Here is an 11,719-nt window from a genome sequence, read left to right as displayed (position 1 = left end):
TAAGCGTGTTAGCTAGCTAGCTAGCTTTGAGATATAATAGATTATAGAAAAAGTAAATGCTTAATAATGTTGTGTGGAATAATGTTGTGTGGAATCAAAAATAATGATTAATTCATTGATATGTAGATTTGCTGTAGAATAATACTGTGAATTTAAATGATTTCACTAGCCTACTTCTCACAGTACACTGAGTCTATGGAAAACCTCCACTAGAGAAGTGTCCACACCTCTGACCTGAAACTTGTGTTACAGAATGAGGAGGTGAGAGGTTCTGAGAGATGACACCTTGATGAGAGTCACCAGCACTTCAGGTATTTGTCATTGTCATTGTATAAGCAATTCTATTTTATGAAGATAGTAGTAGGCTATTTCGTTAAAAGTGGTGTTGGTAACAGTAGGCAATCATTTTAAATGTACTGGATGAGAAGGAACTACACCGAAGTCCCACTAGATGCTTTATGGACTATAATGATAAATGCATGCACACGGACACAACATTATTATTTTTTACCATTCTATTATTGTATTGCTCAATTGTATCTTGCCAAATGTTTTCCATTGCCATGAATTTTACTCTCTTGTACTTGTAATGGGATGTAATAAACGTTTGGCACACATGGCAATAAAAAATCATGAATCTTGAATTATTATTATTATTATTATTATTATTATTATTATTATTATTGTTTAGCTATTTTGTGTCAGCCCTGCAATTTTATTTCCGGAGGGTTAGCTGACAACCCCACTGACAGATGACAGGTAGATAATGACAGGTAGTGTAATGGGGGAGTGGTTGTCTTGAGGGTGTGGTTGTCTTGAGGGAGTGATTAGGGTGGAGTTAACCAGCTATTGTTCCCACCAATTACCTCTGTGAAAAACGTCTCTGAAATGTCTCTGAAGACTTATCTCAGTACGGTGGTTCAGGGGGTATCAACATTCAAATATCCATGACTTCTTCAACTTGTTTCAGATTTCAATGTATGACACATCATTTTAAAGCTTACAATCTACCCTTTCATAAGCTGGAAAAAACAGAAAAATGATTTTGCCCTACTTGCGGACTTTTTAACCATGCCCTGTCACATATGTGACAGCTGCTGGTGAAAAGTGCAACCAGTAGGCAAAGTCATTTTTCTGTTTTTTACATGTTCTTAATGAAGACGACAAGAGTATTTGAATGTTGCTACCTCTGAAATCAGAATCCTGAGGAAAAGCTCTTCAAAGATTTTAAGAAGATTTTACACACCTTCACACAGCCAGGTAATGGGCGGTAACAATTAAGCAATATCACACGAGAGGGAGTGTGTTATACTGAATATCAGCACGGCTGTGATTCGGTCGTAGGTACGAGGCCGCAGTACCATCTTCTATTATTCAACACATGTGAAAACGGATTGTATCCTTTATTTTAGAGACACTATGGCATACAGTTTCTTAAATAGGCCTACTCACTTAATTTGGGTGAAATGATAGGCCTACTTTGCAACTTTACAGTTTTGGTAACTGTTTTTTGTTTCTCTACTGTAACATAACCAGGTACATTAATAATAATAATTACATAATAATAATTACAATTTACAATACAAATACAACTTTATTGTACAATTTTATTATGAACAACATGTACAATTGCAGGAAACTAGCACAAATAATTGGGTGGGAAATGTACACAGTTTTGGGTCGCTCCACCACCAAAAAATCTCACTCCAAACTATTGGTGAAACTTGGCAGCCCTGATAGTATCAACAACACAACTTATAAGAACAGCATAATGTGCTATGCGATTGTTTTAGAAAGTCTTACGCAATAGATGATACAGAACATACTAGCTAGGCTACTACTAATGTTAACTAGCTAACGCGGCTAACCCAACACAAACAAACAAAGTAGTGTAGGCTACTCACCCAAAAGCAGAAAGTGTTGCGGTATGGTGATCCCGTGAAATCTGTATGTTGTCCTAGTAAACTTTCGTTTCTTGGGGATTTTCTTTGTGCCTTCAGTCATTACTGAACAATTCATTGAGCTAAGCAGTGTTCATCTATGTACAAACTCGAAATACATTCTCAATGAAAACCTCTACAGCCAATCACACCCAAATGAAAGCATACATGTTATTTCAGACCACCCCCCAAGCGTGTCGGAAAAAGCATGAAAACAAGCCTATTTTGTTGATAGATTATACTTATTTAATTAACGTAAACCTGTTCGGAAAAATAACGAATGGGTACTTCAAAGCTTCAAGTTGCGTGTTAGCAAAAAAAAAGAAAATCTGACTTTTAGGTGAGAAATAGTTTGAAGACTGATTTCACATATTTCTGTTTGTCACCTGGTTGTTCCATATACTAGCGTGTGTCATATGTGCACTGTAGACCGCGGTGCTAGACCACTGGACCACTCCAGGCTACGAGTGTATGTTGTTTAATACATGTTAGACTGGAGTGACTCTAGATTTTTAAATCTTTTTTTTAAAGGGTGCCATGACTGGAAAAAGGTTGAGAAACACTGCTTTAGTCTACCCTGAAAGGATGACACTGCTTTAGTCTACACTGAAAGGATGACACTGCTTTAGTCTACACTGAAAGGATGACACTGCTTTAGTCTACACTGAAAGGATGACACTGCTTTAGTCTACACTGAAAGGATGACACTGCTTTAGTCTACACTGAAAGGATGACACTGCTTTAGTCTACACTGAAAGGATGTGGATTAAAATGTGTCCATGTCCATAGACTCCTTTCAAGTTAAGGAACCATATGTGATGTTGTATTTTGGGCAAATCGCTTGACGCTAAGAACATCTTTTACAGGCGTAATGAAGCCATTTTAAAAGCCCTTTATAAGGCCTAGGTAGATTCCTCAAAGCCCTTTATAAGGCCTATGTAGATTCCTCAAAGACAATTTACATGGAATGTCATAAGGGTGATGGTGGTTTTCTGGTGCTGTGTATGTAGCATAGACCTTGTGCCATTCATGTGACATTTGGTTCATTTGGTTCTAAAATATTTGTTAGACAATAATTAGGGTTCATGAAGGGTTTATAGACGTACATATATATATTCAGACTGTTACATACTTGGATAGTTTACAACGTAGGCTATGATGTCCAACAGGAGTCTAGAGAGATCCTGGCCTGAAAGTAACAATGTGTGTTACAACAACATTACTTTGTTTCCCCGGAAAAGTTGCAAAATGTCTCTCGCAGAAATGTCTCTCACAGGGCCAGTTTGTCAGACGAATTACTTGACTTGTGTTGTCCAGACCAGGAGGAATCATGACCTGCTGTCATGGTGATCTGAGAATGCAAGGTGCACCCAGCGCCCCCCCGGGAGGAGAGAGAGGAGCAGGCCCTGACAGCTGGGGAACGGTGATGACTAAAGCCAGTACATGGGAACACACAGAGTGGGAGACAGTTGCTCAACCTGTCGACAGAGTCTCCATAATTCAATAAGTCAAGGTGGAGGACCATTCCTGTGTGGATACAGCAACTCCATAAATAGCTGTCAAGCATGTGGATTCTTTTTTTCTTTTTTTTTTCGTGGTAATCTCCGCCTGTCTCTTTCAACAGGTCTGCTAACGTAATTGAAAACATTGAAAAGGAAAACAAGAACCACTGACACAAGGAATGTCTCTTTGTGTCCTGGTCTGCTACACATTCGCAGTCCTGTTTTAACACGTCGCAAGAATCTCCGAATCCATCTTCGGGGTCAGTGTGTTTGACAATGCACCACTTGTTCCAGAGTCTCCAAAATTAAATTATCCATCACTATGTGTATGTTTGATACACATGATGACAATGTTTGGAATGTTTGCATTACCATGGAAAAATACTTTAGTGCTATGTTGACAATGTTTTGACAATGAATATGTAGAGAGATTGCAATATTTGATTGTGTTAATTGTGTTAGTTTTATATTGCAAAGGTTTGGCGAACTTGTCTGACACTGTGGGCCCTATTATGCACTTCTTAACTTGCCGTCTTAAGTCTTAATTAAGACGCACCGCCAGGTTAAGACCTACCGCCACCCTTATTATGCGCTTCATACGCGCTACTGCTATTATGCAGGTGTCGATAGGCGCCCACACATAAGACGTAATACTCCCGTGCATATATTACTCATTGTGGGAGTGTTCATATGTTAATGAAGTGCACTAGGCGCCCCTGCTATTATGCGATCTGACTTTGCTCCTAGCGCTAAGAAGTGGTTTGAAAAGTTCTTAAGTTTAGACTTCATGCACGTTTTGAAACACGAGCGCGCCTCCGCGGTTTGCGCATGCATGTGGGCACACATGAACACGCACGTGGCTCCACGGCAAGACGTCAATTACGGTCACAGTATAAATGCTTTATTTCAGAAGGGAGAGGCAGAGAAGCGCGCTGACCTCCTTCTTAGGACTTCCATAATAGCATAGCGCTAATGACTCAACGCAGCCGGTTCTTAAAGGGAATGGCACCTGGCACGCTGATTGGGTTGATTGAGAAGACGCCCAAAACACACCCATGACTAATTTCTTTGCTTAGCGCCGGGTTTTAGGCGCCCACTACCGCACGCATAATAGCAAAGTGGCCTTGACCACGCCTCCACGTCTTAAGTTTAGATCTACCGCCTCGTCTTATTGCTTAAGACTTATGAAGTGCATAATAGGGCCCTGTATGTCTTATATTTGTCTTATTGGCCCAAGCAAACATGTGATAATAAGAATATAGAATATATTAGCAAATGATCATGTCCAATTCCATTGGTCAGAAAATGAGCCAATGATGAGAAGCATGGGGTTCCTTCTCCAGCCAAACCTATACTGCAGACCTGTTTCAATTTCCTCTTCAGACTGATCTTCAAATTCCCCTTCTTGTCAAAGAATGAAGCATTTCAACTTTCCCACCATCTCCTCTCAATACCCCCCAACCCCCCTCCTCCACTCCAATACCCCCCTAACCCCCTCCTCCACTCCAATTGTGACTTAAGTCTCTATTGGACCGGGGCCAGTCTGTTAACTCCAACAAAATCAATGGATTAACAATTTTACCCCCCTAATCTTAAGGGGCCGACCTCAGCCAACAAATTCACACAAAATGGAGATCCCCCCCCAATGATCCACCCTCAATGTTTTTCCCCCTCCGTTATGAGAGGGTCCCATTGAAGCTGTGAGCCACACTTGTTGAGTTCCCGGTGACAGATCTCTAAGTGCCTCTCTGTTAAACAAGACCCCCCCCCCTATCCACTGGGATTCAATTTGGTCGGCAAACATTGTCCACAAAACCAGCGAGGGTGGGAATCAGACTAAAGCAAACTATCTTAGCATTTGTGGATGGGATTACAACGACTCAACGCATTCCCCAAACTCATTCTCATATAATAACAGGTTTCATTATGTTGAGTACTATTTGTCTGTCTTAACATCTAACCTGTAATGAAGCACATGTTGAACCCTTACTAGCTCATAGTGTTGTTGGTTGAGCATCAATAAAGTTGTAACTGGCGATAGAAAGTATGTTTTAATAGGCACCACACTAAGTATGTTTTAATAGGCACCACGCACATTCGTGCGGAGTCGATGAATTCATACAGTACAGAGTGTGACAGTCCATGATGAGACTGTTTGAATTGTACAGCTGGTAAGAAAGAGGCAGTTCTGCTGCTCACACCTGACAATAAATGTGTGTTCTGCAGTAGCACACTTTTGAGGTCTACCTTCCACAGCATGTGGAATACTACTGCTCCCAATGTAGACCACAAGGGATCAGAAAGTGACAGTCTGATAAGAGAGAGAGGGGGAGAGAGAGAGCGGAAGAGTCCAAGTAAGTCAAAAGTAAGAGCGAGGCACTGCATTTTTTACACCGTCGAGACTATTTGTGTTAGAATATCTGATTTTTACAGGCTACTGCGATGCTTTCACTACTGTGCTTCAGCTAGCGCTGGTTCTGGTTGTGACCCATGAGGTCAGCGTTGCTGTTGACTCCGTGCCATCACGTCTGGGTCACCATGCGCAGCTGTGCACAGTTCTGGACCGGCGGGCTTGCACACACACACACACACACACACACACACACACACACACACACACACACACACACACACACACACCATGCTGTCACACTGTTTGTCATTCCACATGTCAGTCATTTCGAGCTCTCCCCAGCCAACATGAACACATTTTCGTAAGAGGATACAGGGGGGGGGGGGGGTAGGGGGGGGGGGGGTAGAGTTCTTCCTGTGAGCGTCAATGTTTCCCCATGTGTCAGAGCTCTCTCCCATGCTCACAGGCGTTACAAGAAGTTGTTCTTCAGTATCGAAATCAATCGTTTCAGAAAAATCATCCCCCCTAATGACAACATCCGGCAAAGGCGCTTCTCATTATATCTAAAACAGAACACATTCGATTTTAGTATTTCTCAGCTTGGTTGGAGCTACTACCAGCTTGGTTGTCACTACTACCAGCCTGGTTGGCACTACTAGCAACCTGGTTGGTACTACTACCAGCTTGGTTGGCACTACTAGCAGCCTGGTTGGAACTACTACCAGCTTGGTTGTCACTACTAGCAGCCTGGTTGGCACTACTACCAGCCTGGTTGGAACTACTACTAGCCTGGTTGGCACTACTAGCAGGTTGTGGCCAGACCTTAGTGTGCCAGTCTTCCAGTGCTGCCCCAACAGCAGCATCACCCATCCCATCCAGTCCCATCCCACATTCCCCAGGCCAGAGGCGCCTGGTCTAGCCACGGTGCCATGTGGCCTAATCACTTAAGCACACAGGCTAATCCAGGGGACAGCTGGGGAATCTTTACTGCACCAGCAGAGCATGATCTGGACTGCAGCCCCACGGCCCCGTCCCTCTGAACAAGCCCTTTCATCGGACTGCCCTGTAGCCTCCTCACCTCACCCTCCACCTCCCCACAGACAAACTGCCCTGTAGCCTCCTCACCGCACCCCCCACCTCCCCACAGACAAACTGCCCTGTAGCCTCCCCACCGCACCCCACCTCCCCACAGACAAACTGCCCTGTAGCCTCCTCACCGCACCCTCCACCTCACCACAGACAAACTGCCCTGTAGCCTCCCCACCGCACCCCACCTCACCACAGACAAACTGCCCTGTAGCCTCCTCACCGCACCCCACCTCCCCACAGACAAACTGCCCTGTAGCCTCCTCACCGCACCCTCCACCTCACCACAGACAAACTGCCCTGTAGCCTCCTCACCTCACCCTCCACCTCCCCACAGACAAACTGCCCTGTAGCCTCCCCACCGCACCCCACCTCCCCACAGACAAACTGCCCTGTAGCCTCCTCACCGCACCCCACCTCCCCACAGACAAACTGCCCTGTAGCCTCCTCACCGCACCCTCCACCTCCCCACAGACAAACTGCCCTGTAGCCTCCTCACCGCACCCCACCTCCCCACAGACAAACTGTCCTGTAGCCTCCTCACCGCACCCCACCTCCCCACAGACAAACTGCCCTGTAGCCTCCTCACCGCACCCTCCACCTCCCCACAGACAAACTGCCCTGTAGCCTCCCCACCGCACCCCACCTCCCCACAGACAAACTGCCCTGTAGCCTCCTCACCGCACCCCACCTCCCCACAGACAAACTGCCCTGTAGCCTCCCCACCGCACCCTCCACCTCACCACAGACAAACTGCCCTGTAGCCTCCTCACCGCACCCCACCTCCCCACAGACAAACTGTCCTGTAGCCTCCCCACCGCACCCTCCACCTCCCCACAGACAAACTGCCCTGTAGCCTCCTCTCCGCACCCTCCACCTCCCCACAGACAAACTGCCCTGTAGCCTCCTCACCGCACCCTCCACCTCACCACAGACAAACTGCCCTGTAGCCTCCTCACCGCACCCTCCACCTCCCCACAGACAAACTGCCCTGTAGCCTCCTCACCGCACCCTCCACCTCACCACAGACAAACTGCCCTGTAGCCTCCTCACCGCACCCCACCTCCCCACAGACAAACTGTCCTGTAGCCTCCTCACCGCACTCCACCTCCCCACAGACAAACTGCCCTGTAGCCTCCTCACCGCACCCTCCACCTCACCACAGACAAACTGCCCTGTAGCCTCCCCACCGCACCCTCCACCTCCCCACAGACAAACTGCCCTGTAGCCTCCCCACCGCACCCCACCTCACCACAGACAAACTGTCCTGTAGCCTCCTCACCGCACTCCACCTCCCCACAGACAAACTGCCCTGTAGCCTCCCCACCGCACCCCACCTCACCACAGACAAACTGTCCTGTAGCCTCCTCTCCGCACCCTCCACCTCCCCACAGACAAACTGTCCTGTAGCCTCCTCACCGCACCCTCCACCTCCCCACAGACAAACTGCCCTGTAGCCTCCTCTCCGCACCCCACTTCACCAAAGACAAACTGTCCTGTAGCCTCCTCACCGCACCCCACCTCCCCACAGACAAACTGCCCTGTAGCCTCCTCACCGCACCCCACTTCACCAAAGACAGACTGCTGCCGAACAGAGCTTTTGGGTTTCATTACCTGGCTGAATGCTGGTACGAGGGGGTAGAACTCCACTAATGTGTATGTGTAGCATAGAGTTTGCAGTAGTGTGAGTGTTTGCAATGGCTATTAGAATCATCAGAATTAGAATCTTACTGTACAAGTACACAAGAGTAAAATGATTTGGCTTCGGTTCCTCAACATTGACATTGCAGCATTCAGATACAAAAAATACAATAATATCACAATAATAATAAGTAACATAAGTAAAAATGGTTGCAGAGATTGTTGCAAACATTGTTTGCCAATCCAGATACAGTATGTTGTGTATGGGATTTGTTTTGGTCCTAGCATCCAATTGAAATGTGCCCTTAATTTGATATACAAGAGTAATTAGTGTTTCTCCATATGAAACTCAACATCCAGACATTTTTGCATTTGAGCTAATTTTAGGAGTGTCATAGCAAAAGGGGACTTGAGTCCTTTTCAGCTTGAGTTTTTAAGCTTTTAATTTGTAATTAGTTTGTAAACATTTGTAAAACAATATTTTCACTTTGACATTTTGGGGATTTTGTGTACATCAGTGACCCAAACAAATCTAAATTAAATCTATTTTAAAGGTCCCATATTATGAAAACTCAACTTTTCAGTCTCTTTTTGGATCTCTGATGATCCTACTAACACAGAAACTGTGAAATAAAGCAATTCGGTAAGTTTTTGTGGGCTGCATATTTCGGGGAAAATGTGACACGGTGATCAAGTCGGGGAACAAGTCAGCAGGGAACAAGTCAGCAATCAATCATGGAAATACGTTTCAATGTTGTTGAAAATCAAAACACAAACTCGCTAGTCAAGCCAAAATACTGCAATGCAATGGATTCGGTGAGTAACTCCCACTGCTACCTAGTTAACTAGAACACTACTTTACATTGTTAGCAGGTTCACAAAACAAGCTGTGTTAGTTAACTAGGGATGTGTTATTGAATTTCAACAACGCGGAAATGTATTTACGAAATAAAAGTCTGAACATTAAATCGGCTGCCGACTTGTTCCCCGTTTCACTCGACCGTGTCACAAATGTGATTCAACAAGCCATTCAGATCAGCTGCTCTCTGCTACGCAGAGTGGGGTCTCATCGGGCGCTGTGTTGGACATTTCCCACACCGTGCATTCGTAGATTCGATGGGAAATGAATAAATGTACAATGTGTCGGATCATTTCCATTCAAATGGTTTTGGATTCCTTGTTTTGTGGGGAACACAGGGATATTTGGTTTTTAATTTTATTCCAGACATCAAAACCACATAAGATCTGCAAAAAAACGCTGATGGTTTCCAGACCCGTGTGTATCCGCATGTCTCTTCTGAATGCGAGGTCTGATCATTACCATTCAATTGGTTTTGGATTCCTTATTTTGTGGGGAACACTGAGATATTTGGTTTTTAATTGTATTCCCCTGGGAACCACACAGTGAATGCAAAAGCGCTGAAGATGTCCCGACAGCCCATCCAGAGAAGGACTGAAACAGATGAAGGACTGACAGATGAAGGACTGACAGATGAAGGACTGACAGATGCATTTAGAATGTGTGCTGAAATTAAAATCTGAGGGGTATTTTCAGCAAAAAACCTCCAATGACATGTTTTGGAGATCTACATTAACAATGACATGTTTTGGAGATCTACATTAACTTGTGGAAAAAGAGCATAATAGGTTTCCTTTAAAGTCTGGTTGTAAGACAACAATGTGGATAAAGTCCAGTGGGGGGTGAAGACTGCAGGCACTGCATGTTAAAACGTTTACTTGTGACCAGCCCTTAATGAATACTTGAATGGTCATCCATTCAGTCAGTCATGTAATTCAATGTAGGCCTACATGTAGAGTTTTGTAAGAAAGCAAAGGCCCTCAGTCATCCAACTAGTCAATATTTCATGCAACCCTGATGCAAATAACAGGTGGAGGAGATCCGGGGTCCAGGGAATTTTTCTATCATCATGGTAAACATTGGTCCTTCTTTTATCGGTATACAGATACCTTTATCTTGTATGTCCATTTATTATAGTGGGCAATGTCCAACTTTTAACGATGGACTCGAGGGGGGGAAGAGTATATCCAATATATCCATCACTGACTTTACATAAGTATGTACTGTTCCTCGTAGATATCTACCCAGGATGGAGCGTTCTATTCGGACTAGTCTCTGGTAGAGCATTTAGAGCATCTAAACCCTCCGAGAATCTGAATGAATAATGGAGTCATAGAAGGAATTTCCTCTCAGAATAAAATGTTGCTAACCCTGCACCTCTCCTGGCAAGTGCACCAATTCCCCCGGCGCAATCGTGAGCACATCGGGTCTGCCAAAAACCCCAAGCCTCTACACAGATCTATGTTTATCCCATCCCCCTAGAAACCCCGCTATGGGATCTCCAGGGCTTTCCTCACTCTGCAAGTATGTGCACCAATGAAAGAAACACATGCTCCATTATTATTTATAGATTAATTTGTTTATTTATTATGATTATGATTTTTCCTCAAGGAAAATGTTGACTTAGCCCATCTGAATATTATCGAAATTTATGTCCTATATTGAATTATTTCTCTCCGATTTGGATAGGAGTGAAGCATGTGAAAGCGGGGGGGGGATTTTGAAATATAGGCTTTGTCATGTGAAGTTGACGTTTTTATGATTGTGAGCAAGTGTTGAAAACCTCCCGAGCCAGTTATTATCATTATCCATCGCATCTTGTGGGATGTGGAGGCCTCAGACAAGGTCTGCAAGGATCCTCCTCGGGGTGGAAAGAAAGAGTTTGGAGACCTCCAAGAGAGTGGCAGTTCACTTGCGGGTGGAAACACTACATATCTGTGATGGATACAGGCAGCAGGGTTTCACAAGACACATTTAGAATCATGTTTTCAGCACACTAATGACTCGCCACAGACCAATGTCACAGCCAATGACAGGCCCGGCTTAAACCATGTCCTCATTAATCATAAATGTGAACTTAAGATATGTACAGTACAAAACTATTGATGCATATTACCCTGATGTCTTAGTGCAATGTGTGTGGCATGTGTCTCCAATGACAACTCATTGTGGAGTTGTTTTTAACACAGTTTTTTTTTTTCTTCAGCCAAACAGCTGAATGACAGCAAGAGCGCACTTGTATCTCAAACACACCATTACTTCAGACTGGAACAAAGTGAACCTTGTCTTCGTAGCAGATACATTTGCAGATACATAAGCGTTTTTCTTTTCTTCCTCC

This window comes from Nansenia antarctica (genome assembly GCF_963989245.1).
Source record: "Nansenia antarctica genome assembly, chromosome: 16".
NCBI lineage: Eukaryota > Metazoa > Chordata > Actinopteri > Argentiniformes > Microstomatidae > Nansenia > Nansenia antarctica.
Note: the sequence above shows the minus strand (reverse complement) of the source record.